The sequence below is a fragment of the Sus scrofa genome, chromosome 6 (assembly GCF_054392235.1).
Source record: "Sus scrofa isolate SSC_HxYL_T2T_F1_AM1 chromosome 6, Sscrofa_HxYL_maternal_Yorkshire_Landrace_v2.0, whole genome shotgun sequence".
Classification (NCBI taxonomy): domain Eukaryota; kingdom Metazoa; phylum Chordata; class Mammalia; order Artiodactyla; family Suidae; genus Sus; species Sus scrofa.
Window position 1 is genome coordinate 71,455,360 of NC_139388.1, and position 27,420 is coordinate 71,482,779.

General features: G+C 58.6%; 1 protein-coding gene across 8 annotated transcripts in view; it reads left to right on the forward strand.

Moving 5' to 3' along the window:
• The window catches only part of KCNAB2 (potassium voltage-gated channel subfamily A regulatory beta subunit 2), an 88,547-nt gene that overhangs the window by 5,391 nt on the left and 55,736 nt on the right, over positions 1-27,420 (forward strand). For 4 of the 8 annotated variants that reach the window (XM_021095240.2, XM_084962723.1, XM_021095243.2 and 1 more), the window contains exon 1: positions 19,900-19,981. The exons of the other annotated variants lie outside the window; for them this stretch is intronic. The gene's annotated coding sequence lies outside the window, so the exon portion shown is untranslated. Of the gene's footprint in view, positions 1-19,899; positions 19,982-27,420 lie in introns of those variants that run through there. 8 annotated transcript variants of the gene reach the window in all.

The window sequence follows — 27,420 nt, forward strand, 5'->3', positions numbered from 1 at the left end:
TACTCTAGCCCCAGCGGGACCCCATAAACCTGTCTGGAGAGGTGAATAGGATGAAGAGGCAGGAGGGCCTCCCAGCCAAACCCCTGTGGAACCGGGATCGGGGGGGCCCGGGACCCTCAGCCTCTCATCGCTGGGTCCACTGAGGCTGCCCAGGAAGCAGCACGCTGACCCCGCCTCATGGCGTCCAAGGTTTGTGCCTCGGCCAGTCACGGCTGCAGCATTGAGAAGGGAGCCCAGGGGGTCGAACCAGAGGTGATTGCCTCCCACCCACCAGTCCCAGCCCTGACAGTGGACAAGGTCACCCAGGAGGTGGGGCCCAGGGAGTGGCCGTGAGTGCAGGATTTGAGCAGAAACTTGAAGGTCCAGACAGCAGGGAAAAAGCCCCGGGTTGTCCCAGAGCCCAGGAGGAGGGGGCCTAGAGGGTGGGGGCAGGTCCGCTGCCTCCGGCGGGCCCCAAGCTGCCAGGGCCACGGTCTCCACTGAGAGGGGAGGCAGTGGAGCTGCTCCCGTAACAGGTGCACAAGCCGAGACTTCACCCCGTCCTTCAAGTCCAGTAGCTGCCATTGTCCCCATTGAACTTGTTCAGAAAGGCACTGAAAGCCGAGGTGACTGTGCTGAGGTCACAGAGCAGGCTCAAGGAGGAGTCAGGGTCTGGACTTGGGTCGGGCGCCAGCCCAAGGGTGCCAGTGCCCGCTCTCCCGACCTTTGCGCTCTGCTGCCTGAGTGGCTCCAGAGAAATGGGAGGGAGGGGAGGGGAGGGCCATGGGCTCCAGGGGCCAGCAGGTTGGTGGGAAGAGAAGTCACGTTCTGGTTAACTGAGGCCCTGGGCCACATCCTCTCAGCCTGTCCTGTCATAAGAGATTGTTTCCATGGTGCGTGATTCTGCGTCCTGCCCTGATGGGGGCATTGCTGGGGACACCTGTGAATGATGGGGTCAGGCTGCTCCTTCTTGCCTCACTGATGGCTCTGCATCTAGTGTGATTACAGAGAGTAAGAACAGATTTGGTGGGGGGGCCCTCCAGTGGCCCTGGAGGTGCTGGGCCATCCTGACCCCCGGGGCACCCACCAGGGTCACGGAGAGCAGTGCCCACAAAAGCCCCTGCAGGTCCTGGTGCAGCTTAGCAGGCTGGTTCGCCAGCCCCTGGCCCGGGGTTCTGAGGCTGCACTTTGAGAAACAGCCCCCGGGTTCTCGTGAACTTTCCCGCTTCCACTTCTCCCTCCGGTGGAGCCCAGGGAAACGCGCCTTGACCGTTGGACACTCTGATGGGCTCTCTTCGTGGGGTCGAGGCTCTGGGACACAGGAAGCCCTCTTTCTATGGGTGACCCGCTGCCCTTTGTCAGTGTTCAAACCCAAGTCGCGCTTTTATCCTTGGTGGGTGGGGGGATGCTCTTGCTGGTGGTGTCCCTGTCCTCCTGGAACTGGCTTGGGTGGGATGCTGACTCCGAGCACCTGTCCCGCGTGGTGTGGCCAATGTGGGCTCCCCCCATCGCCTGTCCCCCCACTCCCCACGAGGGCCTGTTACTCGCTACTAAGCCTGTGACATCTCCCCTCCCCCGCTCCTGAGCCTCCCCCCACTGGGGGCGGGGTATCTCCTTTGTCTCTCATGGAGGAGAAGGTGTCTGTCACCCAGCCCAGGAGGCCCGGATCCATCCCTGTCCCTTTGCTCTTGCCAAGGACACGGGGACGCCCGGAATAGAGATTGCAAACCCCAACAGGACAGTGCCACCTTTCTGCAGGGACACCAGGTACTTGGACTCCCAGGAGCAGGGGGCACCTCCTATTTACACCCACCTGCATCCTGGCCAGGGCACTTTGGCGACTCTGGGGCTCCCACTTCATCTTGAGAGACACAGGCTTGAGGAGTTCCCGCCGTGGCACAGTGGTTAACAAATCCGACTGGGAACCATGAGGTTGCAGGTTCAATCCCTGGCCTTGCTCAGCGGGTTAAGGATCCGGCATTGCCGTGAGCTGTGGTGTAGGTCACAGACGCTGCTCGGATCCCGCGTTGCTACGACTGTGGTGTAGGCCAGTGGCTACAGCTCCAATTAGACCCCTAGCCTGTGAACCTCCATATGCCGCGGGAGCGGCCCTAGAAAAGGCAAAAAGACAAAAAAAAAAAAAGACACGGGCTTGGGCAAGGCCGCTCATGGCGCACCGGCGGCTCCTATGGGATAAATGTGGACCCTCTTCCTAGATAAAGGACCTGTTCAGAGGAGGCACATTGGCCACCCTGGGCCAGATGTTGTAACTCCAGGGGCTGTGGCTGCTCGTAGGAGAGACCCCACCCCCACCCCAGCTTTGTGCAGGTGAGACCTGTGCTCAAGGTCACTCTTCCTTCACTGCCCCAGAAGTGGGTGTGTAGACGAGACCTCTGCTCTCGGGACCCACAGTCGGCGGGGGAGGAGACGTGCGGTCCAACCCACGGAGGCGCCACTTGGGGCGCAACAGGGCCATGTGCACACATGTGGTCAGGAAGGAAGGAGGCGAGGCTGGAACCAGACCCGAAGCCACCGTGGCTCCGCAGGGGTAACAGGGGAGAAAGGACAGGGCAGTCTTCTGGCAGGGGGATCTGAGCCCAGAGGCGCAGGGACGGCCTGAGGGGTACTGGGGCCTTGGGAGGGGGACGCCAGGCTGGGGGAGGGAAGATCTTTGGGGGCACTCATCTTTAGAAGATGCCTCCTGCCTCCCCTGTGGGGCTGAGCTGGGTCATTGCCCAGAGTGGGGGAAAGGAAGCTGACTGGGTCCCTCGAGGCCCCCAGCCCTACCCCACGCCTATGGTTCCCTCAGGAGCCCTGAGCTGCTCCAGCCACCGTGATGGCTACAACCCCCCAGGACACACACACACCTAAAAAGCCTTGCCCGGCTAGACCCTCTCTCCCTGCCTCTCCCAGGGCTGGAAGGTTCTGGCAAAGCCCACTGGGGTACCGCTGGGAGGGATATGGAGGAGAGGGTTCCCACCCACCCTCCTGCAGCATGGTAACCATGGTAACTAGGGAACTGCTGGAAGCTCCCAGCCACCTGCTGGGCTGTATGGGTGCCAAGGGCCTGGCTCAGCCCCATGGTACAGCCATGTGGGTCCCTGGGTGGCAGCCTTTGTGAGCAGCAGGAGAGGAGGCGGCAGTTGCTACCCTACGCAGTCATCCAAAGCTCTGCAAGCAAGAACCCTGTGGCCGGGGTGGGGACACAGGCCAGGGGACCCTCCCCTAGTCCCTCAAGGGGACGAGAGGGCACCTGTTCCCAGGCTCAGGCAGAACCCCTGGTCTCTAAAGCAGCCCTGGGCGAGCCAGCATTTGAACCATTATGGGTCTTTATTTCCTTCATTGCTGCAGGGCTGCGGTCCCTGGGCTCCTCCAGCCAGTGGCCCTCAGGTGACACCTGAGGTGCTGCCTCCTCGTTTCAGGGCCAGGGGAGGAATCATGCTTGGCAGGAGGGGCCACCGCGTGGCTCTCTGGCCGCCAGCCTGTGCACCCTCCCCTGGAGCCTTCTCGCCAGCATCCTGTAGGTCTCTCTGAGCAACGCTCCAGGGTGGCCACTGCTACCAAAGTCCAGTCCCTCCTAGAATGTGAGCCCCTGGGGTTCCCGCTGTGGCGCAGTGGGTTCATGATTCGGCTTGTTTTTGGAGGATTGCAGGTTCGAGTCCCAGCCAGGCGCAGTGGGTTAAGGATCTGTTGCTGCTGCAGCTGTGGTGTAGATCGCAGATGCTGCTCGGATTCAATCCCTGGCTCAGGAACTTCCGTGTGCCGCGGGTACAGCTAAAAACAAAAAATAGAATATGCACCATGAGGTGTTCCCATCGTGGCTCAGTGGTTAACGAATCAGACTAGGAACCGTGAGGTTGTGGATTCGATCCCTGGCCTCGCTCAGTGGGTTAAGAATCTGGCGTTGCCGTGAGCTGTAGTGTAGGTCGCAGATGCAGCTTGGATCCCGTGTTGTCGTGGCTGTGGTGTAGGCCGGCAGCTACAGCTCTGATTGGACCCCTGGCCTGGGAACCTCCATGTGCCCCAGGTGTGGCCCTAGGAAAAAAAAAAAAAAAAAAAGAATATGCCCCATGAGAATGGAATGCTTCTGTCCCATCACCTCTGTACCCTTGGCTCAGCCCGTGGGCAGGCTCGTGGCAGAAGCAGACTCTCAGGAATAATGGAGCCCCCATCCCCAGAAGGCAGAGCAGGTAGGAAACAGCACAGGCAGGTCCCATCCACCCCTCAGGGCCACCCTCTGCAGAGCTGGAAGGGTCTGCAGACTGGCAGCTACCACCTGACTCAGGCCATCATTGAAGGGAACCCCCCTACCCTGCACCAGGCAGAAACCAAACCTTGTGCCAAATCCTCTCCAGGATGGCCTCTGTGCATCAGACCACTTCTGGGGTGCTCCTGCATCCCCCAACCCCGGCCTCCCCCCTCCCACTGGTCCTCCAGGGAGATGCTCACTGCCCTGTAGGTGGCGGTGACCACTTCTGGTGCGAGGGCAGGACCACCAGGACCATCACCCCCACTTCGGGCCCAAGGAACACTCACATGACCCAGGCTGCTTCCCCAGACCCCCAGACGCCCAGAGCCCAAGGTTCTTGGAGCCTGCACATCACAGGCATGGGGCCACTGCCCTCACCTCCCATCCCCTCCCGGCTTTGACATCCAGGGCTCAGAGCTGTGGAAAGGTAATACTCCAGTCCCCTCCAGGAGCCCTGGAAGCCACAATTGGAAGAGCTGACCCACGATGCCCGGGCCACCTGGTGAGCTTTGAGTCCTTAAGCGGAAGCTATGGCACTGAGCCTGAGCTCCCTTGTGCCATTTCTCCCAGGCTGGCCACCCCACTGATGGGTCCTCCGCAAAGGCTATCTTACCCCCCAGGGCACAGCCCTGCCACACCCTGAACAACAAGCAGTGCTCCCGGGAAGGCAGAGCGGTCGTGGCCTCTGGGGCCTGGCACCCAGCCAGGGATGCAGTCGGCAGGGATGCAGCTTTGCAGCTGAGACAAAGCCAGGTGCTCAGAGCCTGTGAGCTGAGGTAGCTGTGGTCCAGGGGCTGGCATCTTAGGCCAATGGCCCCAGGCTCCCAGCCGCCTGGCATCTGGACAGATGAGCCATGTCCTGCAGCCCCACAGCCTCCCTGAACAGACCGCATGCTCGGTGCCCAGCAGCCAGGATGCTGCTCCTGTGTTTATAGCAGAGCCACTTAATTATGCAAAGATAATTCCCTCTAACTGCGGAAACCGTCCCAGGGCATCCAGATTGAGTGGCCCCAGGCGGCAGCCCGAGAAGCCTACAGTCCCGTGAGCAGGTTTCCAGGGGAGCCAGGGGCCTCCAGGAGGGAGGCTGGGCAGCTGAGAGCCTTTGCCCCACCGCAGGAAGGAGTCAGGCGGTTTAGATGATGCTGGAAAATGATGCTGATGGTGATGGTGGGGATAAGGGTGATGGCGGCGGTGATGGTTACCATGGTGACGTCATGGCAATGCTGAGGATGCCAGTCAGGACGGTGATGGCGGAGATGAGAAGGAAGAGGACAGGGACTTCGGACCCGTCACTGCATCCGCAGCTGCCATTCATCTCCCACCTGCTCTGTCGGGCTCTTGCTTAAACCTTACGAGCACTGCTGTTAATCCCGCAGCCACCCCAGGAGCAGGTGCTTCCTGGGGGAGAGTGAGGTCCATGCTTTACCTCGGGTCCAGGGGACCTGGGGCCCCAGGTGGCCTCAGTAAGGGGACAGAGGCTCCCCCTTGGCCTTGCCTTGGGCCAGGGTCACCGTGAAAGCCCAGCCCAGCCCCCAGCTTGCTGTTAGCAGGGCCTTGTGGGAGGCTCCCAGGGTTACCCCAGGGGTCTCTCTTTCCCTGCCTTGTGACACGGACCCTTCCACCAGGAGGGAGTCACCGAGTCTGAGGCAGGTTGGGAAGCGGGACCCCTTCCCACTCTCTGTCTTCTCTCCCTCCTGCCCACCAAGTTGGGGGGCTCTCTGTGCCCCCCAGTCATTACTGCCCAGGCACTTTCCCACACAGGTGGACAACGCCGTGTGGGACCGAGTTGCATCCTATGATTTTCCCATAATTCCCTTAAACCGTATTTCCTTAAGGATTTAGCATTTTTTCCGTGCTCCAGATAAGGCTGCTGTGAGGGCCAGCGCGCATCTACGTCTATTTCCTCTTTTGAACGGTTCGGATACATTTAAATAAGTAGGGTTTCTGGGTCCCAGGCTATGGACTTCTACGACCCCATCACTTTCCTAAAAGATGGTGCCACGTACCCCCGAAGCAGCAGTGTCCCACGGGTGTGGCGTCTTCGCGACCTCACCCACCATGCGTGTTTTCATTTAAAAACTCTTTTTTTCTTTTTTTCTGTTAATGATGTGATGGCAAAGGCAGCAGGCCTGATGGCTTTCTTTTGCATATCTTTTAATTCAGCAGAGCCTTTAATGGATGTGGCGGAGTAAAGCTGGCTTTCAAATCACCAGCGCAGTGCTGCCTGGTCAAGATATTAATCTTTCATGCCTCTGTCACGTGGTCCCAGCACCGTAATCCTCTTTGAAACCATTTGTTATTTATTCTCACCGTCCCCTGGAGAGCGGGGAGGGCCCCCGGGAGCCTGTGCACAGACGCTTAGGCAGGGAGGCTGCAGAAATTTCCCTGTAAACTCCCCCTCCCCTCAAAGCATGGAAGTAAGCCAGGGCTGGGGGCACAGCCCCCACCACCACCAGCAAAACGTCACTTACCCGGGGGTAAGGCTTGGCACACAACCTGCTAAAGCTAGAGGGTTGCAAATGTTAGCCAGTGGGTTTGTTTCCTAGGGCTGCTGGACAAATGACCACAAACAAGGTGACTCCAAATTTATGCGCTCATGGCTCTGGAGGCCGAAAGTCTAAAATCAAGCTGTCGGAGTTCCCCTTGTGGCTCAGCGGGTTACGAACCTGATAGAGTCTCCGTGAGGATGCAGATTCGATCCCTGGCCTCGCTCAGTGGGTTAAGGATCCAGTGTTGCTACAAGCTGCAGCATGGGTTGCAGATGAGGCTTGGATTCAGCCTTGCTGTGACTGTGGCATAAGCTGGCAGCTGCAATCTCCCATTGGACTCCTAGCCCAGGAACTTCCATATGCCACTGGCGCAGCCAAAAAAAGACAAAATAACTATGTAAATAAATAAAATCAAGGTGTATGCGGGGTTGGTTCCCTTCGGAGGCTCTGAGCACAGGTCTGTCCCAGGCCCTTGTCCACATGTGGGCTGCCATCCTTGGCGTCGCTGGCTTTGTCAGACCCCAACCTCTGCGCCCGTCTCACGCCTCCTTCTCTGCATCCGTATCTTCTCCTCTCGTAAGGAAGCCCGTCACTGAATTTAGGGCCCACCCTAATCCTGGGTGACCTCACTTTAACTACACCTGCCAAGACCCTTTGCCACAGATACCAGGGATCAGGGCCTTGACATGTCTTTTGGGGGTGGGGGGGGCAGCGTTTGACCCACCACAGTGGGTTTGTGCCATCGATCCCTCACCACCCCCAGGGCCCCCTCCAGAAGCTGCTTCTCCCGCCTTGGCAGGGACTGCACATCGGCTGTTACCGGCCGAGGGGTGAGAGGGCGGGAGGGTGGTGTGGCCCTGGCGCCCAGCGGGGCTGTGTCGGGTCAGCTTGCTGGAAAGCCGGCAGTTATGCCAGAGTTGGCCCGCAGTGAGGAGTCGGAGGCTGCACGGGGTCTCCCTGCCACTCCTGCCAGCATACTTAGCGGCAGCCCCCTTCCTGGCTCAGAGCAGTGGGCCCAGCAGCCTAGGGCCATCTCTTACAGGAACTCACCTGAGGGTGAGCAGGTGAGCCAGGGCAGCATGTGCCACTGAGGGCAAATGGGAGGCGCTCAGAGAGAGCCCCCTTCGGGATGCCAGCCGGTGCCTCCCTGGGGAAGGGGCGGGTTCATGCTACGGCCTTTGGGGCCCCAACCCATCAGACACATTGTCTGCCAAGCAGCCCCCTCCTCAGGCCCCTATTTCTTCTGCAAGTAGCACCAGGGCTGGCCCCCAGCTTTTTGGTTTTTGTTTTGTTTGCTTTTTTGCTCTGCACCTGTGGCACGTGGAGATTCCCAGGCTAGGGGTTGAATTGGAGCTACAGCTGCCAGCCTACACCACAGCCCCAGCAACGCAGGATCTGAGCCTCGTTTGCGACCTACGCCACAGCTCACAGCAACACCGGATCCTTAACCCACTGAGCAAGGCCAGGAATCAAACCTGCCACCTCATGGATACTAGTTGTGTTCGTTACCGCTGAGCCACAACAGGAACTCCCGTGGCCGCCAACTTCCAAGGGTCGCCCTTGAAACCCACCTAAAGTCCAAGAACCCAGCACCACCGTGTGTGTCACCACGTGGATTTGGGGGGACCAGCCATGGACAGTCAGCCTTTTGCTGTGCCAGTCACCATGCCAAGTACAGGGGACAGGCTGGCTGGACACGGCAGCCAGAGGTCCCTGCGTGGGGTTGCCCAGAAGTAGGCAGCCCCCGCCCCCACAGCTGGCCACCAGCCCCCTAGTGTTACCACCGCGAGTAAGACAGGGACACCCACCGCCCCCCAGGCCTCCCTGCCTGGCTTGGAAGGCCCCAGGGTGTGGACTGTCTAGGACTCTGGAGAGCAAGAGACCCCACCAGCCCTGGGGGAGGGCCAAGTGTCCGGGGACTGCTTGGTGGCACAAGAGGGCACCGACTCGGAGACCGTCCCTCCAAGCTGGCCTCTCCCTCCTGTTCCCTTCCTGGGGGGTGGGGGGAGCAGTTATAACCTACCCCTCCTCCCCAGACAGGGAACAGCTTGGAGCCGCTCCCTCCTGTGTCAGCTGCTGAGTCAGGCTTTGCATGGAGGCAGGAATCAGAGCCGTCATCACTGGCAAGGGGGGCCCTTCCCACCTCGGTCTGCTTGTGATGGGAGACCATGCATTTCCCTGTGCCTCTTCCCACGGATGCTTGGAAGCAGTGGGGAAAACCAGATTAGCTGTGGCACTTACCACTTCGGGGGAGGGGAGGTCCGAGCACAAGCCTCCCCTTCCCCCCCCCCCCCGCCCCCGCCTCAGTCCCTGGGCTTCATTGATCATCCTGCTCAGAGGTGGATGCGGAGGTTCTGTCCATGACGCCCGGCCAGGTACTCATGTCACTGCAGCAGCAGCCAGGTCTCAGGTGCTGGAGATGCGGCAGGCCTGGTTCTGCAGGGCGCCCTGGGCTCAGTGCGGCCCGTGGGTGCTGCCCGGAGCCCTCTGGAATTGCATGGCCACCCCCAAGGGAGCTGGTGAGTGTGGGGGGCCAGGAGCCGCTACCTCACCCCGATCCCCTCGCTGCCACCAATGGGGCGGGAATCCTGGAGGTGGGTCATTGAGATCTGCAGCTTGTTTTCTGTTCGGCTTGGGTTTCACCAGGGAAAGGCCCTCCGGGAAGCACCCTATCCCCCTGCTGGAGGCCAGCACTGGGGACAGATCCCTCTCGTACTGCTGCCCTTTAAGGAGCTGTCCTCTCTGAAGGGTGAGCTCGGCTGATCCCGACACCAGAACGGGGAAGAAGTGCTCTGGTGTGGGAAGAGACGGGGGCGGAGGAATGTCGGGAGGATGACAGCTCTGCACAGATCTCACACACTGCGTGTGGCCCCCTGACCCGCACCCCAGCTCCCCATGCTGGTTTATGCGGGGGGGAGAGGGGGGACTCCGGCCTGGGGCTGCCTGGCGGGAAGATGCCCCTGGGCTTGATGGAACCTGGCTCTCTGGAGGAGCCCCGCCTGCCCCTGCTCTAGGAGTGGCTGTTGAGGCAGGAAATCCCAGGGGAGGTGGGGTCGGCCCAGCCCCTCTGCCCCACCCCCACCCCACAGAGGTGTGGGAGTCTCTGTTTGCAGTGTGCTCTGGTGGGCATCTGGGTCACCCCCCCAGCTCTTCACCTGCCCTGGGGAAGCTGTGCTTTTCAGAGCAGCTGGAGGCCAACCAGGCTGGCCTGGGACCACCTGGGACGTGGGCTATGAGGTCGCAGGTCCTACCACACCCAGGAAGCTGGGCGCCACCCTCCTGGCCTGGCCTGGGGTAGAGTATCAGGCCCGAGGAAGGAGATGCCTTCCCTGGCATCTCTCTGGGTACCTGAGCAGGCAGCAAAGCTTAGCTGATGGGGTGGAGTGGGCCCATGTGTGCACGCGTGTGTGTGTGTGCACACACACGCAGACACCTTCAGAAGCACATCCCCCAGCCAGACCCCCCATCAGAGCTTCCTCCAGGGCCGGCCTGGAACTTGCCATCCTGCCAGGCTCTGGTCCCTCCCTAGTCCTCCTGATAAACTTCTTGTAATTGGAGGAACACTGACACTCACGAAAGGGAGGGGATGGAAAATTAGTTTAAGGAAAAGAAAGAGCTGCATGGTGGAGCTCCCTGGTGGCTCAGCAGGTTAAGGACCTCATGTCTCTGCTGTGGCTCAGATTCGTTCCCTGGCCCGGGAACTTCCGCATGCCATGGGCGTGGCCAAGGGGGGAAAAAGAGCTGCGTGATGACCTGGGATTCACTTTTGCCCTGTGGATCCATGGTGGAGTCTCCGTGCCTTCTCCTAGGATTTCTGGGCATGAGGTTCTGAGGCCACAGGTCTCAGGAAGCCCTGTCTCTCCTGCACTCAGTTCCCTCTTGTCTCTGTCTGGCTCCCTGTTTGGCAAGTATTTGCACACTCCGGTCGTGAGCCTTTCATCTGATGATGTGAGTCATTAATTGCCAGTCCTGTTTCTGACTTTGCAGTTCTCTTATAGCTGCTTAAACTTTTCTCTTAAGTAAGGTTATCTTGAAATGAAACTTGCTGTTCCAGCAATGAGAGGAAATCCAGCATAATTGTCATAATTCAAAGATAACTGGAAAAATAGGTAGATAGATATTATGTTCAAGAACTATCTCCAGTGTGACCAGGACACACAGATGGAAATTTCTTGCCTTGGGGATCCATGGGTGAACCACTGGCTTGTTTTCTGGGAATTGCGGGCTCTGCTGTCTGCTTCTCCCCCCCTGGTCACCCCCATTCCTCTGTTCACAGGTGGAATGCCTGGTCCGGTGTTCTTCAGGTTCTAAGGGCAAGTCGGGGAGTCCTTCCTCCATCCTGCTCAGGTGACTGTAAGAGATAGGAAAGCCCCGTGTGTCTCCCAGTTGACTGTAGGCAAGGAGGGGACAAAGTTTTCCTGGGGATGAGGGTGCCCAGGGGTTGGGCTGGCATTCAGTTGTCGAAGCTTGAAACCAGAAAGCTCTAGGGAGCATACTTCTCCAGAAATCATTTATAGAAGGCCACAAAAATGGCGTGAGGTTGGAGTTCCCTAATGACCTAGTGGGTTAAGGATGTGGCTTTGTCACTGCTATGGCAAAGGTTCGGTCTCTGGCTCGGGAAGTTCTATATGCTGCAGGCGCAGCCAAAAAAAAAAAAAAAAAATGCATGATGTTGTGTTAAGAGTGTTGCCTTTGGGGAGTTCCCATTGTGCCACAGTGGAAATGAATCTGACTAGTATCCATGAGGACGCAGGTTCAATCCCTGACCTCACTCAGTGGGTTAAGGATCCGGCGTTGCCGCAAGCTGCTGCTCAGTTCACAGATGCAGCTCAAATCGTGTGGCTGTGGCTGTGGTGTAGGCCGGCAGCTGCAGCTCCAATTCAACCTCTAGCCCAGGAACTTTCATATGCCACATGTGTAGCCCTAAAAAGGAAAAAAAAAAAAAAAAGATTGTTGGCTGTGGAGTCAGGTAGACCCACCCCAGCTATTTGTTCCGTAGAGCTTCGGGTGGGTCGTTTAGAAGACGCAGGTTGGTAGAGGTGTTAGAAGTGAAAAGTGCCAACCCCTTCCCCGCTGTTGCCGATAGTGTGGGGCGACCCGTGCAGGCCGAGAAAGCGGCCATGGCATTTGACTCTGAGCCTGGTGACGTCCCCAGCAGATGGGGAGACACAGTGCCCGCCTCCCTGAGGGAACAGCAGAAACAAGGGCAGAGGCTGCCACAGGCAGGGGTGCCCCGGGGATGCGGCAGACAGGTACACCCCAGGCCAGGTATGTGCTGGAAGTCAGGTGGGCAGGAGGGCTGGTGAAGAGGGAGCAAAGCTGGAAATGCAGGCAGGACCAAGCCGATGCTGAGGCCCTGGGCAGCCACTGAGGGCTTCGCAGGAAGCATGGCCTTCTGCCTTTAAGAAATAGGAATGGGGGAGTTCCCATCATGGTTCAGTGGTTAGGGAACCCAACGAGTATCCAAGAGAACACAGGTTTGATCCCTGGTCTTGCTTGGTGGGTTAAGGATCCAGCGTGGCCATGAGCTGTGGTGTAGGTCACAGATGCGGCTCAGATCCTGCATTGCTGTGGCTGTGGTATAGACCGGCAGCTGCAGCTCCAATTAGACCCCTAGCCTGGGAACCTCCATGTGCCACGAGTGCAGCCCTAAAAAAAAAAAAGAAAAAAGAAATAGGAATGGGACTGCGGCAGTGAGTGGACAACCTGAGGCTGGCAGTGGAGATGGGCAGGAGAGAGAATGTTCCAGGGAAAGTCGTGTGGACGGACGGCGCCAACAGGCAGCCAAGCGTCTGAACCTGGCACTCAGGCCAGAGAGCAGGCTGAAGGTGCAGCCGAGGGGCTCTTAGGAGGTGAGAACTGAAACTCAGAGGACTGGCGGTAAGGGGAAGATTCCAAAGCAGCAGTGCTTGAGGAGGAGGAACCAGCCTGGGGGAAGGTGGTGGATATGCTAGAGGTGGAGGCTGTAGAGGTGGTAGAGGTAAAGGAGGTGGTGGAAATGATGGAGGTGGAGGTGACGAAGGTGAAGGTGGTGGAGGTGGAGGTGAAGGAGGTGGAGGTGAAGGAGGTGGAGGTGAAGGTGATGGAGGTGAAGGTGATGGAGGTGAAGGTGGTGGTGATAGAGGTGGAGGCATAGGTGGTGGAGGTGAAGTTGATGGAGGTGGTGGCGGTGGAGGTGGTGGAGGTGGAGCTGACGGAGGAGGTAAAGGTGAAGGTGGTGGAGGTGAAGGTGATGGAGGTGAAGGTGGCAGTGATGGAGGTGGAGGCAGAGGTGGTGGAGGTGAAGTTGATGGAGGTGGTGGCGGTGGAGGTGGTGGAGGTGGAGCTGATGGAGGAGGTAAAGGTGAAGGTGGTGGAGGTGAAGGTGATGGAGGTGGTGGAGGTGGTGTGTGCGCATGTGCACTCATGCACGTACCTGTGTGCCCGTGAGCTGCCTGGCTCTGTACCTGCCTCATGACCCGGTGGCCATCCTGCTTGGGACTCCAGACCTGGTAGGGACTGGGGTCCAGCGGTAGCCTGAGGTCCTGACCCGGGCCTGTGCGGGCCTCGCTCTCCCACAGTGAGACCCGTTGGAGGAGGCGCAGAGACTGCGGGAAACCCAGGCCCCAGGAAGGAGCAGCTGGAACGACCTCCAACCTCCAGCTCGCTCTGCTTCCCTGGCTCAGCCCTGGGTCCTTGCTGGTCTCCTAACAAAACCCCCACCCCCGCCTTTGCCCTCTCATCCTGGAAAGCGTGGCCATCCCACCCCTCTCAGGAGGGGAACTAAGGTTGCTTCATCCTTGCTGGTGGCAGCACAGGGCAGTGGATCAGACAGGGACCCCCAGCACCGCCAGGTGGCTGCAGGCAGGCCAGTTTCTCTCTGAGCCTTGGTTTCCACAGCTGTCATCGGTGGTCGGTAACAGACAGTACCAAGCTCACGGGCTGTGGGGTGCAGGCTGCAGTGAGTCAGTGCAGTGAAACTCTTCATCCCAGCGCCCCACCCTCACTGCACTCGGTCACCAGCAGCCTGGACGGGTCCCCGCCCAGGAGGGCTGCTCAGGTGGGCGTCCAGCGTGTCCTCCACCCGCACCACTCCAAGGCCCCAGGACGTCCTGGGCCCACCACACTCTTCAAAGCCTAGCTTCAGTGCAGGACCCCGGAGGGCCAGCCTTTCCCCAGAACCGAGTGGTCACCGTGTCTAGGAGAGATGGCCGGTGGCCCCACCTCGGTCAGCGCCCTCCAGGGGCCGCACCGAGGCATGACCAGCAGGGTTTAAAAATACTATGCTTGTTCCATCTCGGGGCAGGGGGGGGAAGAAGACGCAGTCTGTATGAGCAAAATTCAAATCAAAAATAAATGAGGCAGGAAGAGTTACCAAAAATAGTCCAGCGTCAGAGGCAGCAGCCTGCGTCCATGGCCAGCTGTCCCCTGCGAGCGGCGTTGTGGGAGCGGCTGGGAGGGTGGCTTTACGTGTGGCCTGGGGACAGATTAATCAGGCCCGTGGTCTGATGGTAAATCAGAATGACCAGCTCGGTAAAAGCAGGTTAATGAGGACTCAGAGCACAGGAGCTTCTGTGCCCCCCTCTCCTCCCACTGAGCAACGAGGTCAGGGGCTCGGCCAGCAGGCAGCATGGGGGCCACTGAGGGGGTCCCCTTCCCAACAAGAATGTCCCCACAGAAGGACACCACAGCGCTGGTCGTGCTGTGGACATCAGAAGGACCCACCGTTGTCTTTATTTCATTTTGGTGGATGTTACCTCCTTTTATAATGTCAGAGATCAAAGTTCTAAGGACCACATCCAGCCCACCACCTGCTGGCTTGTATGTTTGTTTTAGGGCTGCGCCCACAGCATATGGAAGTTCCCAGGCCAAGGATTGAATGTGAGCTGCGGCTGTGACCTACGCCACACCTGTAGCAATGCCAGTGCTTTTAACCCACTGCCCTGGACCGGGAGTTGAACCCCAGCCTCCGCAGTGACCCAAGCAGCTGCAGTCAGATTCTTAACCTGCTGCACCACAGTGGGCACTCCCACTGCCTATTTTTGTAAAGAAGGTTTTGTTGGAGCAGGGCCACACCCTCGCACTCACAAATGGTCTCTGGCTGCATGCACACAGCAGAGACCAGCAAAGCCCAAAACATCGCCGCTCTGTGAGGCACAGATTTGCCCTCCCCCACCTAGAGGTCTTTCCATCAGATGCTCAAGCAGCCTAGGGAGGTGTCCTCTCCACCAGAAAACAGCTACCAATGAAACGGGCTTGTGTGTGGTGGCGTTTAGTGTGCTGGTGTGGATTTGGGGCTTTAGAGATGTTTTTTAAAAACCCTGGAGTTCCCCTTGTGGCTCAGTGGATTAAGAACCTGACTAATGGAGTTCCGTCGTGGCTCAGTGGTTAACGCATCCGACTAGGAACCATGAGGTTGCCGATTCGATCCCTGGCCTCGCTCAGTGGGTTCAGGATCCAGCGTTGCTGTGGCTCTGGCGTAGGCGGGTGGTTACAGCTCCGATTCGACCCCTAGCCTGGGAACCCCCTAGCCATGGGAGTGGCCCTAGAAATGGCAAAAAAAAAAAAAAAAGAACCTGACTAGTATCCACGAGAATGAAGGTTCAATGCCTGGCCTCATTCAGTAGGTTAAGGATCCAGCATTGCCACAAGCTGCAGCGTAGGTCACAGATGCAGCTCAGTTCCCGCGTTCCTGTGGCTGTGGTGTCGTCTGTAGCTCTGATTCAGCTCCTCGTCTGGGAACTTCCATATGCCACAGGAGTGGCCATAAAAAAAAAAAAATAAAATGCCACAGTAACTAGATTTCTTTGGCTCTTGGAGCATCTTTGGGGCGGGCACATTTGAATCACATGGTGAACCTCTGCCTCGCAGGTGACCAGCTGCAGCTGTCAGCCCCCCCAGGCCCTACTTGCTGCCCCCGTCCCTGTTCTGTTCCCCAGACCTCTGAGGAGGAAGAACAGGCGGGACCCCACTGGGCAGGGTGGAGAAGGACCTCTTGGGGTCCCCTTTCCCTCCTTGGGGTCCCCCATTCAGCCGCCACAAGTCATGGGGAGCCTTTCAATCCTCCAGCCACACAGCACATCATCGTCCCCCCGACCCCGCACCCGGGAGGAAAAGGATCCTTTTTTTTTTTTTGGCATTTTAGGTCCACACCTTCGGCATATGGAAGTTCCTAGTCTAGGGGTCCAATCAGAGCTGCAGCTGCCAGCAGGATCCAAGCCTCATCTGTGACCTACACCATAGCTCACAGCAACGCCAGATCCTTAGCCCACTGAGCAAAGCCAGGGATCGAACCCACGTCCCCATGGATACTAGTTGGGTTCATTACTGCGGGGCCACGATGGGAACTCCAAAGGGGATCCTTTCAATGGACGTGGCACCCAGTCCTGAATCTGATTAGGTGTTTCCACCTGGCCTCTCCTGAGCACCTGTAAAGTGTACGTAACATGTCACAGGGGAAGAATCTCCCAGGGGAAATGGTGCAGGGAGCTTTTCAAGCGTGCTCTGAACCTCTATGACGTCTCCCAGAGACCACCGCGCCCGAGGTGGGGGCCGCAGGATGCAGGTGGATCCCCCAGGACTGGGACACATGGCCCCTCCAGGCTCCCGCGTTGACACCTGCCACTGACTTTGCCTCCCCGCCCCCGCCCCAGGGCAGTTTTGAACAGGGGCGGGCAAAATGGTTTGCATTGCCCGCCTTTGAAGTGGGTCTGCTTCTGAGCATCAGTTATTAAACCGGATTAGTGTCCAGTCCCCGGAGAGGACGTTGTGATCTCATAACAATGAACTCTCACCCGAATCCCAGGGTTGGCTAACAGTCACCAAACCACCCAAGCTACAGCCGAATGCAGGAGGTGAACCGATACCAGGGACGGAGAGGGCGCGTGGGGCGAGGGCTCGGGCTGTGACCTCTCTTAACTGGAGCACCACTTGGAGAGAGGTACGGTCCCTGACTTGGGCCCAGGAAGCAGCTGTGGGCACGTGGGGCTTGATGGGGTTGGGGGGGTGGTCTGTGGCTCCGGGGGGGGGGGGGTGTGCAAAGGGTGCCGGTGGCCTTGTCACTCCAGGAGGGAGGTGTGGCCTCCTAGAGGTCCCAGTAACTCCTAGAACAGGGCTCGGCAGACCTTTGCTCCAAAGGACCTGGGAGTAAGCGGTTTAGCCTTGCAGCCTGTGCAGTCTCCGTCCAGGCCCTCGGCTCTGCCGCGTGGCCTGAAAGCGGTTGTGGATGATTCAGGAATAAGGGTCAGGGCCTGCGTGTTTGTCCCCCCAAATTCATACATTGACGCCCTGATTCCCAGGGGGATGGTATTTGGAGCTGGAGTCTTCGGGAGGCGACTGGGTTTAGAGGGTGTCATGAGGACGGGGTCCTGTCACGGGTTGGTACCTTCATAAGGAGAGGCAGAGCAAGCTCCATCTCTGCCGAGTGAGGGCACAGGGAGAAGGCTCAAGCCCAGAGGGGAGCCCTCCCCAAACGCTGAGTCTGCCAGCACCTGCATCTCAGACTTCCTGCCTCCAGATCTTTGAGGAAAAGATTACACCCTCGGTTCTGTGGCATTTCATTATGGCAGCCCAACAGCCAAGGGGCATGGCTCTGTGCAGTGAAATGTTATGGACACTGAAATTTGATTTTTTTTTTTTTTTTTTTTTTTTTTGGTCTTTCTAGGGCTGCACCCATGGCATATGAAAGTTCCCAGGCTGGGGTTAAATCAGAGCTGTAGCCGCTGGCCTACACCACAGCCACAGCAATGCCAGATCCAAGCCTCGTCTGCTACCTACACCACAGCTCACAGCAATGCCGGATCCTTAACCCACTGAAAGAGGCCAGGGATCAAACCTATGTCCTCATGGATGCTAGTCAGATTCATTTCTGCTGAGCTACAACAGGCGCTCCTGAAATTTGAATTTTATGTAATTTTCACATCCCATGAAATATTCTTTTGTTTTTCTTCCAACCGCTTAAAAACATGAAAACCATTCTTAGCTTACGGGCCAGAAAGCCATAGTGGGCCCTGCGGATAGAAGCTCTGAGGACTCCAGATTTCAAAGCACCATAAAAAAGACCTTTCGCGTCATCTCCGTTGTCAGGGGAAGCACATCTGCCTGGAGGTCCCTGGGAGTGCAGGGGTGGGGGGATCATGTGTCTCCGGAGCCCAAGACCCCCTCTCTGCCCCTCACAGTGGGAGCATCCAGGACGCGTGGACCCAGTTCTCCAGCTACACTCCGGGCACGTGTCCTGCCGCCCACACTTTTGGAGGCAGGTCTGTTCAGTTCTTGCTCCTTAAGTTGTGGAAACAGCCAGAACCACTGTGAGGTCCGCACTTAACGGAGGATGCTTTTGGGGTTCTCAAGACACGATCTTACTCTGTGATCGAGCTGGGGGGACAGTACAAGCCTCTGCTTGCTGCCAGTTACCCCACTCAGGGCCTTGGAGGTGCCACCTCCTGCTCCCTGCCCCGGCCCAAGGTGCCCCCCCGCCAGCATCATTCCTTCTGCTGAAAATAGAGGCAAACCTGGGGGTGGGGGGGCAGCCTTCTCCATGAGGAAGGACATTCCAGAAGATTCTGTCCCTTTCCATAAGAAAGCAGAAGGTTCCTGGAAGCCCTGCCTGCCAGGATCCTGCCGAGAGGCTGTCTCAGGGAAAGATTTCAGGAAATGGGGCCCGTGGATGGCGGCTGGGCCACTCAGCAACTGTGCCACATGTATTGATCTGGCTTAAATCTATGGTTCAGACGCCTCCATGCAGAAGAGAAGCGGCCCCTGGACTCAATGATGCGTCCCTAACTCCACAGCCCAGCCAGCATTAGCGGGCCCCTGCCTTCACGGGCCAGGGTACCTTCTTGAAAGAGAGTCAGCAGATACGTGAAGAAATGTGATTGACTCTTAGGGGCCTGGGTGCAGCTGTGGTTTGAGGCCTGGCTCCCTGTGGCCGACACTGCAAAGCAGCCCTGAGGTTTCAGGCGTTAGTCTAAAACGTTTGACTCCTTCCTGCTGCCTGGAGATTTATGAGAGAAGTGGATTAAGTCTGCGTTCAAGCATCCACAGGGTCTCTGTGCTGGCAGGTGGCACAGGATACCTTCCTGACTCAGGCCCTGGGGCGGGACATGGGGAGCAAAGAGCCCCAATCTAAGGCCAGAGGCACCTGCCTCCCATCCCAGCTCTGCCCCTGATGGCCCAGGTGGGCTTGGGTAGCATTTAGTATTTGTGGACCTCCATTCGGCAGCTGTAAAGTGGCCTCGCCTGCAAGGGTGACACTCAGCCCATGACGGGGCTTAGGGGGTCCTATCTCTTTTCTCTCCTTCCTCCTGCTCCCTCCTCTCCCTCCCACTCACCTCCCAACACCTGCACTTCAGTCAGTCACCCCAAAATCTGTACTTCTTTCTCTTCCCTCTTTTTTCCCCCGTCACCCCATAATCCGGCCAGGGACCCACAGCAGCTGACTCCCGGCTGAGGCTTCAGAGCCCTGTGCTCCGTTCTGGGGGGCCATGGCAGGGGGGCTGGGCTGGGGCTGGGCCAGAGACTCAGCATCACACAGATGGAATGTTCCATCCACTCCTTCCCTTTGCCTCGCGCTCCCCAGGTGCGGGGCCTCCCCGGGGAGGAAGCGCCGAGCTGGGACAGCTCCTAGAGAGCAGAGGAAACCTCCCCGCGGAGGGGGATGCCCCCTCCCCTGTCCTTCGGGCCGCCCCACCCCCCACAGCAGCTGCCTGCACCTGCTGTGTCCTAGCACAGTGTTGAGCCCTGGGGACGGGACACGGGTGAGGCAGAACATCCTAGCAGTGCTGAAGGCAGCCCAGCCCTGGGTTCACATCCGAGCCATAGACCCGCCCTCTGACCCTCAGTGTCACCATCTGTAGAATGGGGGGAGCCGCCGTACCCCCTCGGGCTATGGGGACACTCTGACGAGGGGACATGGGGAAAAGGTGTGGAGCCCGGCCCTGGCACAAAGCTGGCACCACTAAGCAGGAATTCTTTAACGCCCCCAGGATGAGCTGGTGGCTTCATGTCTGTCCCCTCCCTCCCTGAGAAAGGCCCCCACCCATTGTGCCTGCCCCCAGGCAGCTGCTACACCGTCGTTGTCGGGAAGGTCAGGGTGTCTGAGGCCTCCTTGGGGCACGCCTGGGACAAGAGGCCACACCCCAGAGCCTGGAGGCCCCTGGCTCGCAAAGCACCCTCTGCTCTGTCACTCACTGCCGCTGGCTTCCTGGTTGGCCCCGTCGTCCCCGGGGCGCTCGCCTTCCACCACCTACGCGCCAAAATGGTCTCGTCTCTGGCCGTTCTGGAGCAGGTACCCAGGGTGTGTCGGGGATCTTGTTCTCGGGATGGGTTTTGCACGTGAAGGAACAGCCCCTCGGCTCCCTCTGCGGGGTTTAGGTGCTCCCCTGACGTCCAAGGTTAATCAAGCCAGAAGTCCCCTGGGCCCCGAGGCACCACAGGACTGGCTGCAGCAGGGCGGGAGTGGCCCCTGCAGACGCCCTGCTCCTCCCGCCAGAGCCCACGTGGCCGGCTGTCACCATGGCTCAGCAGAGCGGCTGCAGTCACCCTCCTTGGGAAGGATCGGCAGCCCCCCCCCCCACTGACCCAGTGACTGATGGCAGTGGCGGCAGGCGGGTGGGGCGCAGCGGGCGGCACCCAGGGGACCTGTCTGACACAGCTCTGCCTCCGAGCTGCCGGCTTCTGCTTTCATCCCTGGGGCCAAAGCCGCCTAGAGAGCAAGAGCACGGCAGGGCCACCTCTGTCCGGCCTGGGGGGTGACAGGCCAGCTGCTGAGCGGCCCCTGCAAGCTCCTAGAGCGGTCCCCGCCCATCTGTTCTCTCCTGGGAGCCGGGTCCTGGGTTCCCATCTCTGAGTGGAGGCGCAGGGAGTGAGGATCCCTGCCTTAAAACAAGTCTCTGCTGAGGGTCTGAGTACAGGGCGGGGGAGGGGTGGGCGGAGGGCCCTCAGGACCCGCCTCCCCCTGCAGCGCTGCCCTGGGAGGGGGGCCAGGGTCACTACTTGGGGGAGGGCAGGGTGTGCTGCTGGTGCCTCGGGAGCTTCCTCCTGGCCCAGAAAAGCCCAGCTTCTCAGTGCCTCCCTCCCCCGCCTCGCTCTCCTCTCCACTCTGGGCCTGGGCAGGATACTAGGGCAGGGCGTGGTCACTGGGAGGCCAGGGTGTCTGATGGGAGCAGGCCATGAGCTGCCTGGGGTAGAACAGGTGTCATGTGTGCTGAATGAATGGCCGGAGGGAGGCCTGTGGGCGCTGGGGGCTGGTTGTGGGGATTCCGGAACATGTGTGGGCTTCTGTTTCCTGTGTCTTGCCCTGACCCGCCGCAGCTCCTGAGGTCTGTAAAGCACCAAGGCCCCTCCGCCCAGGCTCGAAGCGACCACACCCTTCCACCTGTGGTCCCCAGGGATCCGATGGAGCTGGGGGAGCTGTGGCCAGGAGACCGGTCCCCCCCACCCCATGAGCCAAGCCTCCATTCCCTCTTGCAGGGGGTGGCCGTCCCCAAGACTGGGGGCCTTTGGCTGCTGGCCCCAGCAGACCCCACCCCACCCTGACCCCGCCCTCACTGTGCACAGCCCACATGTGGCCAGGAGCCCCAACCAGGCTTCCCCTGCAGTCGAGAAGCCAGCAGGTGCATGAGCCACAACTGTGGATCTGGGGGAGAGTTGGGATTTGGGGGCTGTGATCTTTTTTGATGTGGCATTAATTCGACTTGAGCAAGGACTCTCCCTGCCGCGGTCCAGCCCCGCTCTGTGCTGGTGGACTTGTTCATGATCTGGGAACAGGCGCTGGAATAACCAGGGGTCCCCATCGTGGCACAGTGGAAACGAATCCGACAAGGAACCATGAGGTTGCAGGTTCGACCTCTGGCCTCGCTCAGTGGGTTAAGGTTCTGACATTGCCATGAGCTGTGATGTAGACTGTAGACACGGCTCGGATCCCTCATTGCTGTGGCTGTGACATAGGCTGGCGGCTACATCTCCAATTCAGCCCCTAGCCTGGGAACCTCCCTATGCTGCAGGTGCGGCCCTAAAAAGAAAAATAATAAAGGCAGACTGAAATGTTCAGTCTGTGATCTTTATAAGCTCTTATGGGGACACTGATCAGATGTGCCAGGCAGTCTTGCCCATGGGCTCTGTGGCTGGTCGGAGGCTTCCGCGGTTGTCTGACCACGTGAGGTCCATACTGTTTAGTGTTGGGCAGGGGAGGGGTCACCAGGCCGCTCAGTCTCCGGGGCTCAGGCCCTGGAGGAGACACTGAGCTTCTCATTGGCAAAGAGCAGGGGGTCTTGGCCGTGACCCCCAGCCCCTAGTAGCAATTGCGCAGTTCTCCCCCCAACTCCATGTGAGTCTGAGCAAGATGTGGGAGGTGCAATGGGGGATGGGATGGGGTGGTGACCTCCAGCCCCTTCTAGGAACTGGGGCTCTCCTTGCCCCCAAGATGACCCCACAGGCAGAGTGGGTACCCCAAGGGCACTCAGGTTCAGCAGCTCTCACCCTTTGCCACCGTCCTGCTCGTAGGAGAGGAGTGGCTCCCGTCTCGGGGCGCCTGGCCTCTGGGAGAGAGGAAGACAGCGTTACTCAAGCACTCTTCCGGCCCCGTGTGGTTTTGAGCAGTTACACCTCTTCCTGTCTCTCCCTGGGGTGCGCTGTGGCTGCCGGGGCTGCTGCTGGCTTTGGCCCCATAAAGGGCGGTAGTTTTTGTGCCTTGTGACGGCAGGGCATTGGTAGGAAGACTTGCCAGGGTTCGAGAAGCCACATGCAAAGTAACATCCGCTGGAGCAGCCGGAGCTTGGGTCCTGGCCCTGAGCCCTGGGGCTTTTGGGAGGATCCCCCAGTGACCCTCACATGCGGGCACTGGGAGCCCCTCCTCCCTGGTCCCTCAGTGGGTTCACAGCATCTGCCATCTGCCTGGCACTGCTCTGGGACACGTCAGGGAGCAGAAGAGGCTCAGCCCTCTTCCCCGATGGAGCCAGCATCGCCTTATCGCAGGGGAAATGGGGGGCACAGGGGACAAGTTAGGAACAGCCCATCCTTGGTGTCTCGGTGGTGACCTCGAGGATGGCCTCCAGGGGCCCTGCATCCTGGCCCTCACGCCTTCCATTGTAAGGCTTTGACCTGTAGCCTCAGTCATAACAAGTACCGCAGCTGCTCTCTCTCCATCCCTCGCTCTGGGGGAAGCCAACTGCCTGAGCCTTGGGAGGTCCAAGGGGTCCAGAACTGAGGCCCCCTGCCCACCGCCTCGTGCAGGAGACGTCTAAGAAGAGGAGTCTTCGAGGGGACTGTAGCCTCCGGACAGACCCTGAGCCTGGACCACACAGCCAAGTCGGTCCCTGGCTCCTGACTCCGGAACCGTGTGGGAAATGTTTCTTGTTGTAAGCGGCCAACCCTTGCCAGGTGGCCGTAGATAACGCCCACGGTGTTCTCTTTCTTAAGACCTCAGCGATCTAGGGCCGAGGCTTCTGGAACCTTTGAGCTTCCAGGATGATCCAGAATTAGGATGCAGCCCCAGAAGGCCCCTCACCCCATGACACCAAGTCATGCCTGTGTATGGCTGGTGACATCTGCAAGCAATGAGCCCTTTCCTGGGAAAGTGGGAAAAAACATGAAGCCTTCTGAGAGGAAGGAAGGAGGCAATGAGGGAAGATCAGGTTGTAGCAAGTCTGGGGACCCTGAAGGTGATTTTCTGGAAGATGGGACCCTTGCCTGGGGTGAGGCCGCCTCTGGGACTTAACTGCCTCTGGCACGTGGTGAGGACATCCAGGAAGGAGCTGTGATCAGGAACTTTCCTAGAAGCACCCCAGGCCCTGGGGAGCACCTCCCAGGCAGATCCCAGCCTCAGGCCCCCCCCCACCCCCCCAACCCGTTAGCACATCGGCTTCTCCCAACTCCGTTCCTCTCCCATTTCATAGATGGAGAAACTGACCCTTGGGAAGGTTGGGTGTTGCCCAAGTTCAGACATCAATGAATGGCAGAGTTAGGGCTCAGACCAAGGGCCAGATCTAAACCCCGACTGGGCTCCTCGCCTCCATCCCCAATCCCCGTGGTCTCCCAGGGTCACTCACAGAGAGTGGAAATGTGTCTTCATTCCAGCCCTAGAAGCAGATGGACATTCTGGCAAGATTTCCATATAGAAGCAGTTACCCTCTCCACTGCTTAGCAGACTAACTTCAGATCAAGAAATCATGGGAGGGAGTTCCCGTCATGGCGCAGTGGTTAATGAATCCGACTAGGAACCATGAGGTTGCGGGTTCGGTCCCTGCCCTTGCTCAGTGGGTTAACGATCCAGCGTTGCCGTGAGCTGTGGTGTAGGTTGCAGACACGTTTCGGATCCCAAGTTGCTGTGGCTCTGGCGTAGGCCGGTGGCTACAGCTCCGATTCGACCCCTAGCCTGAGAACCTCCATATGCCGCAGAGCGGCCCAAAGAAATAGCAAAAAGACAAAAAGACAAAAAAAAAGAAAGAAAGAAAGAAATCATGGGAGTTCCCATTATGGTGCAGTGGAAACGAATCCAGCTAAGAACCATGAGGATTCGGGTTGGATCCCTGGCTTTGGTCAGTGGGTTAAGGATCTGGCATTGCTGTGAGCTGTGGTGTAGGTCACAGACACGGCTCAAATCCAGTGTTGCTGTGGCTGTGGTGTAGGCTGGCAGCTGCAGCTCCTATTCAACCCCTAGCCTGGGAACCTCCATATGCTACAGGTTCAGCCCTAAAAAGCAAAAAAAAAAAAAAAAAAAAAAAAAAAAATCCAAAAAATAAAATAGAAATTCAAGGTCGCCCCCAAAAAACAAACAAACGAAAAAACCCTCAATGCCATGAAAAACAATGAAAACATGGTAGGGAGTGGGGTTGCTGCAGGATTAGGAGAGACCGAAGGAAAATAACAGATGTCCTTTATGAAGCTTGAGTGGACTCTGGATTGTTTGGAAGAACGTACCTTTGGAATAACTGGGCACGTTTTAATGTGGGCTGCAGAAGAGGTGGCGTGGAATTAACGGCCTTAGGTATGATTGGGGTATTGCGGTTGTGTAAGACAGAGCTTATTCTCAGGAGACGCTTGTTGCAGTATTGAGGGGTGAAGTGCATGAGATTGCAACCAGCAAATGGTTCAGGAGGAGAGTGGGGGCCGAGCCCATGGGGGAGAGGGAGAAGGGGAGGGGGGCAGCTAGTTCAGAGGAGGCAGACGTAGACCCCCCGGCAAGTAGGACGAAGGGTACACAGGTGTTTGCGGCTATTCTGATTTTTTACACTATTTCCGATGTTTGAAAGTTTTCAAAATAGTGAGTTGGGGAAAGGCAGTGCCCACAGGTGGGGCTTCATGGCCTTTTAGGTCCTCTGTCGCCACTCAGCTCAGGCTTGGAGACAGTTCCCACTTCCTTTCTCTTCGCTCCTGCGAGAAAGTCCCACCGGGCCTTTGTGAGTGTCCCGGGCTTCTGTGTCTCCAGGTATAAACCCTGCGGTTGCACGCACAGACCAGGGGGTGTGCAGCAGACGGGCCCCCCTGGGGAGGGAGGAGCAGCTCTGCCTGCCTCTCTTGCAGGTGCCGGAGCCCAGTGCAGCCTGGGATTCATAGCATCCCCACTGGGAGTCAGCTCCTTGGGGATTGGCTGCTGGGCGGATGCAGTGGCTCCTGATTGGATGGTGGCAGTAGCAGAGCAAGGAGGTGGGCTCTGAGCATGTTGGCTGTGCCCCTGGTCTGTGTCCTGAATGCTAAGCAGGGGCATGGGAAAACCTTACCCACCCTTCTCCCCCCTTGAGGTGGCAGAGGTGCGCCAGCGCCGCAGGAGGAATGAGGCAGAAGCGCTGTTTGTGGTCTGCGGCTCTTTTCTCTTGAAATAGGCATCAGAGCATGGCCAGTGCCCAGCTGTGACTTGGGACAGAGGAGCCGGTTGCTGGCTTCTTAGTTTGACCTTCCAGAGTCCAGGCTGGGGGTGAGGAGTGGGACAGGTGGCCTCCCTGGGGACGTCTCCCTACATGTGGCCAGTGGTAACTGTAGGGGCCACGAGCACCCCTCCCAGACAGAGCAGGCATTGCATCCTCAGAGAAGCCAGCCCTGTTCCCACGGGGCGAGTCCCCAGGCACCAGGGGCTGGGGGGGAGGCACAGCCACGAACACAGCAGACAAAACTCCCTGTGTTCATGGAGCTGGCGTGGGGCATCTTGGGGTCATACATGAGACAGCAGGTGAAAGTTACGGTGTGTTAGAAGGGGACAGGTACCAGAGAAGGGACCGGGGGAGCATCCCAGGGAGCGGGTCTGCAGTGTAAGATGAGTCCAGAGAAGACCCCAGGAGAATGTGACCTTTACGTCAGGAGGCAGAGGCCAGGGGTCCCTCAGGTGGATCCGGGTCGAAGAGCTCAGGTGGAAAGAAGAGCAGGAGCGGATGCTCTGTGTCAGCAGGGCTCACGGGATCCGCATCAGGAGCAGAGAGCCGCGGGCCGGGAATGAGGCCTGAGAGGCCCTGGGTCACGCCCAGCAGGGCCGAGGCCGAGGCTGAAATTTGGACTTTCGCTTTGGATAGAATGAAAACCACTGGAAGATCCGAGCCACCTAACAACGTCACCTGATTTTTGTTCTCGAAGGTTCATTCTGGCTCCCGTAGAGCAGACTGGGGGGTCAAGGTGGAAGCCAGGAGGCCCATCAGAAAGCTGTAGCGGGGGCTGAGAGAGAAAAGTCGGCAGCCCGGGCCGGAGAGGAGGCGGTAGGGTGCCCCCAAGAAGCTCGGAGTTCTGGATGACGATGATGGGGCGTGGGAAGAGCAGGGCTGGGTGGGGGGTGGTCAGGAGCTCGGCGTTGGATGCGTGGACCAGAGATCCAGGTGCCTGCCCCCCATCCTCGTAGAGAGGCCGTGTGGACAGTTGGAACCACACGTCTGAGGCGCAGCGGGGAGATGGGGGCTGGAGACACGGCCGTGGCGGCTGCAGCAGAGTGACCCCCGCAGAGGTCAGAGCCAGAGGGCGGGCGGAACCTCAGGAACTTCATGTGGATGGAAAAGAGACTCAAGACCTGAGCCTGCTCAGAAAGCGGAGCTGGAGACCAGAGAGGGGAGCCGCCGGGAAGGCAGCAGAACGGCGGGCAGCGCGTGGTCTCAGAGCCGGGACATGGCGCAGCCCCGCTGTCCCCCAACCGTGCGACAGGCACCGGCCACCTCCGCAGCAGGGAGGTCACGGCGACCTTGGCAACAGTAGCTTCCTCAGAGGTGCGAGGGCAGAAGGGAGGGGAACCGCAGACAAGGAAGCACAACCTCACAGAGGCAGTTCCTGTGGATGGAGGGAGAGAGACAGGACAGGGGGGGACAGGAAGTGGGTCCAAGGAGCTGAGCTTTATTTTTTAATTTTATTGGGGTACAGTTGACTTACAAAGTTGTATTAATTTTGGATGTACAGCTAACTCAGTCTGTTACACGTGTACATACATACAGTCCTTTTCAGATTCTTTCCCATATGGGTTATGACACAGCATTGAGTAAATGTCCCTGGGCAGCAACGTGGATGGACCTAGAAGTTATCACACTAAGTGAGCTTTTGGGGTTGTGGTTTTTTGGGGTTTTTGTTTTGTTTTGTTTTGTTTTGTTTTGTCTTTTCTACGGCCGCATCTGCAGCATATGGAGGTTCCCAGGCTAGGAGTCAAATCAGAGCTATAGCTACCGGCCTACACCACAGCTACAGCAACATGGGATCCAAGCCGCATCTGTGACCTACACCACAGCTCACAGCAACTCCAGATCCCCAACACACTGCGCGAGG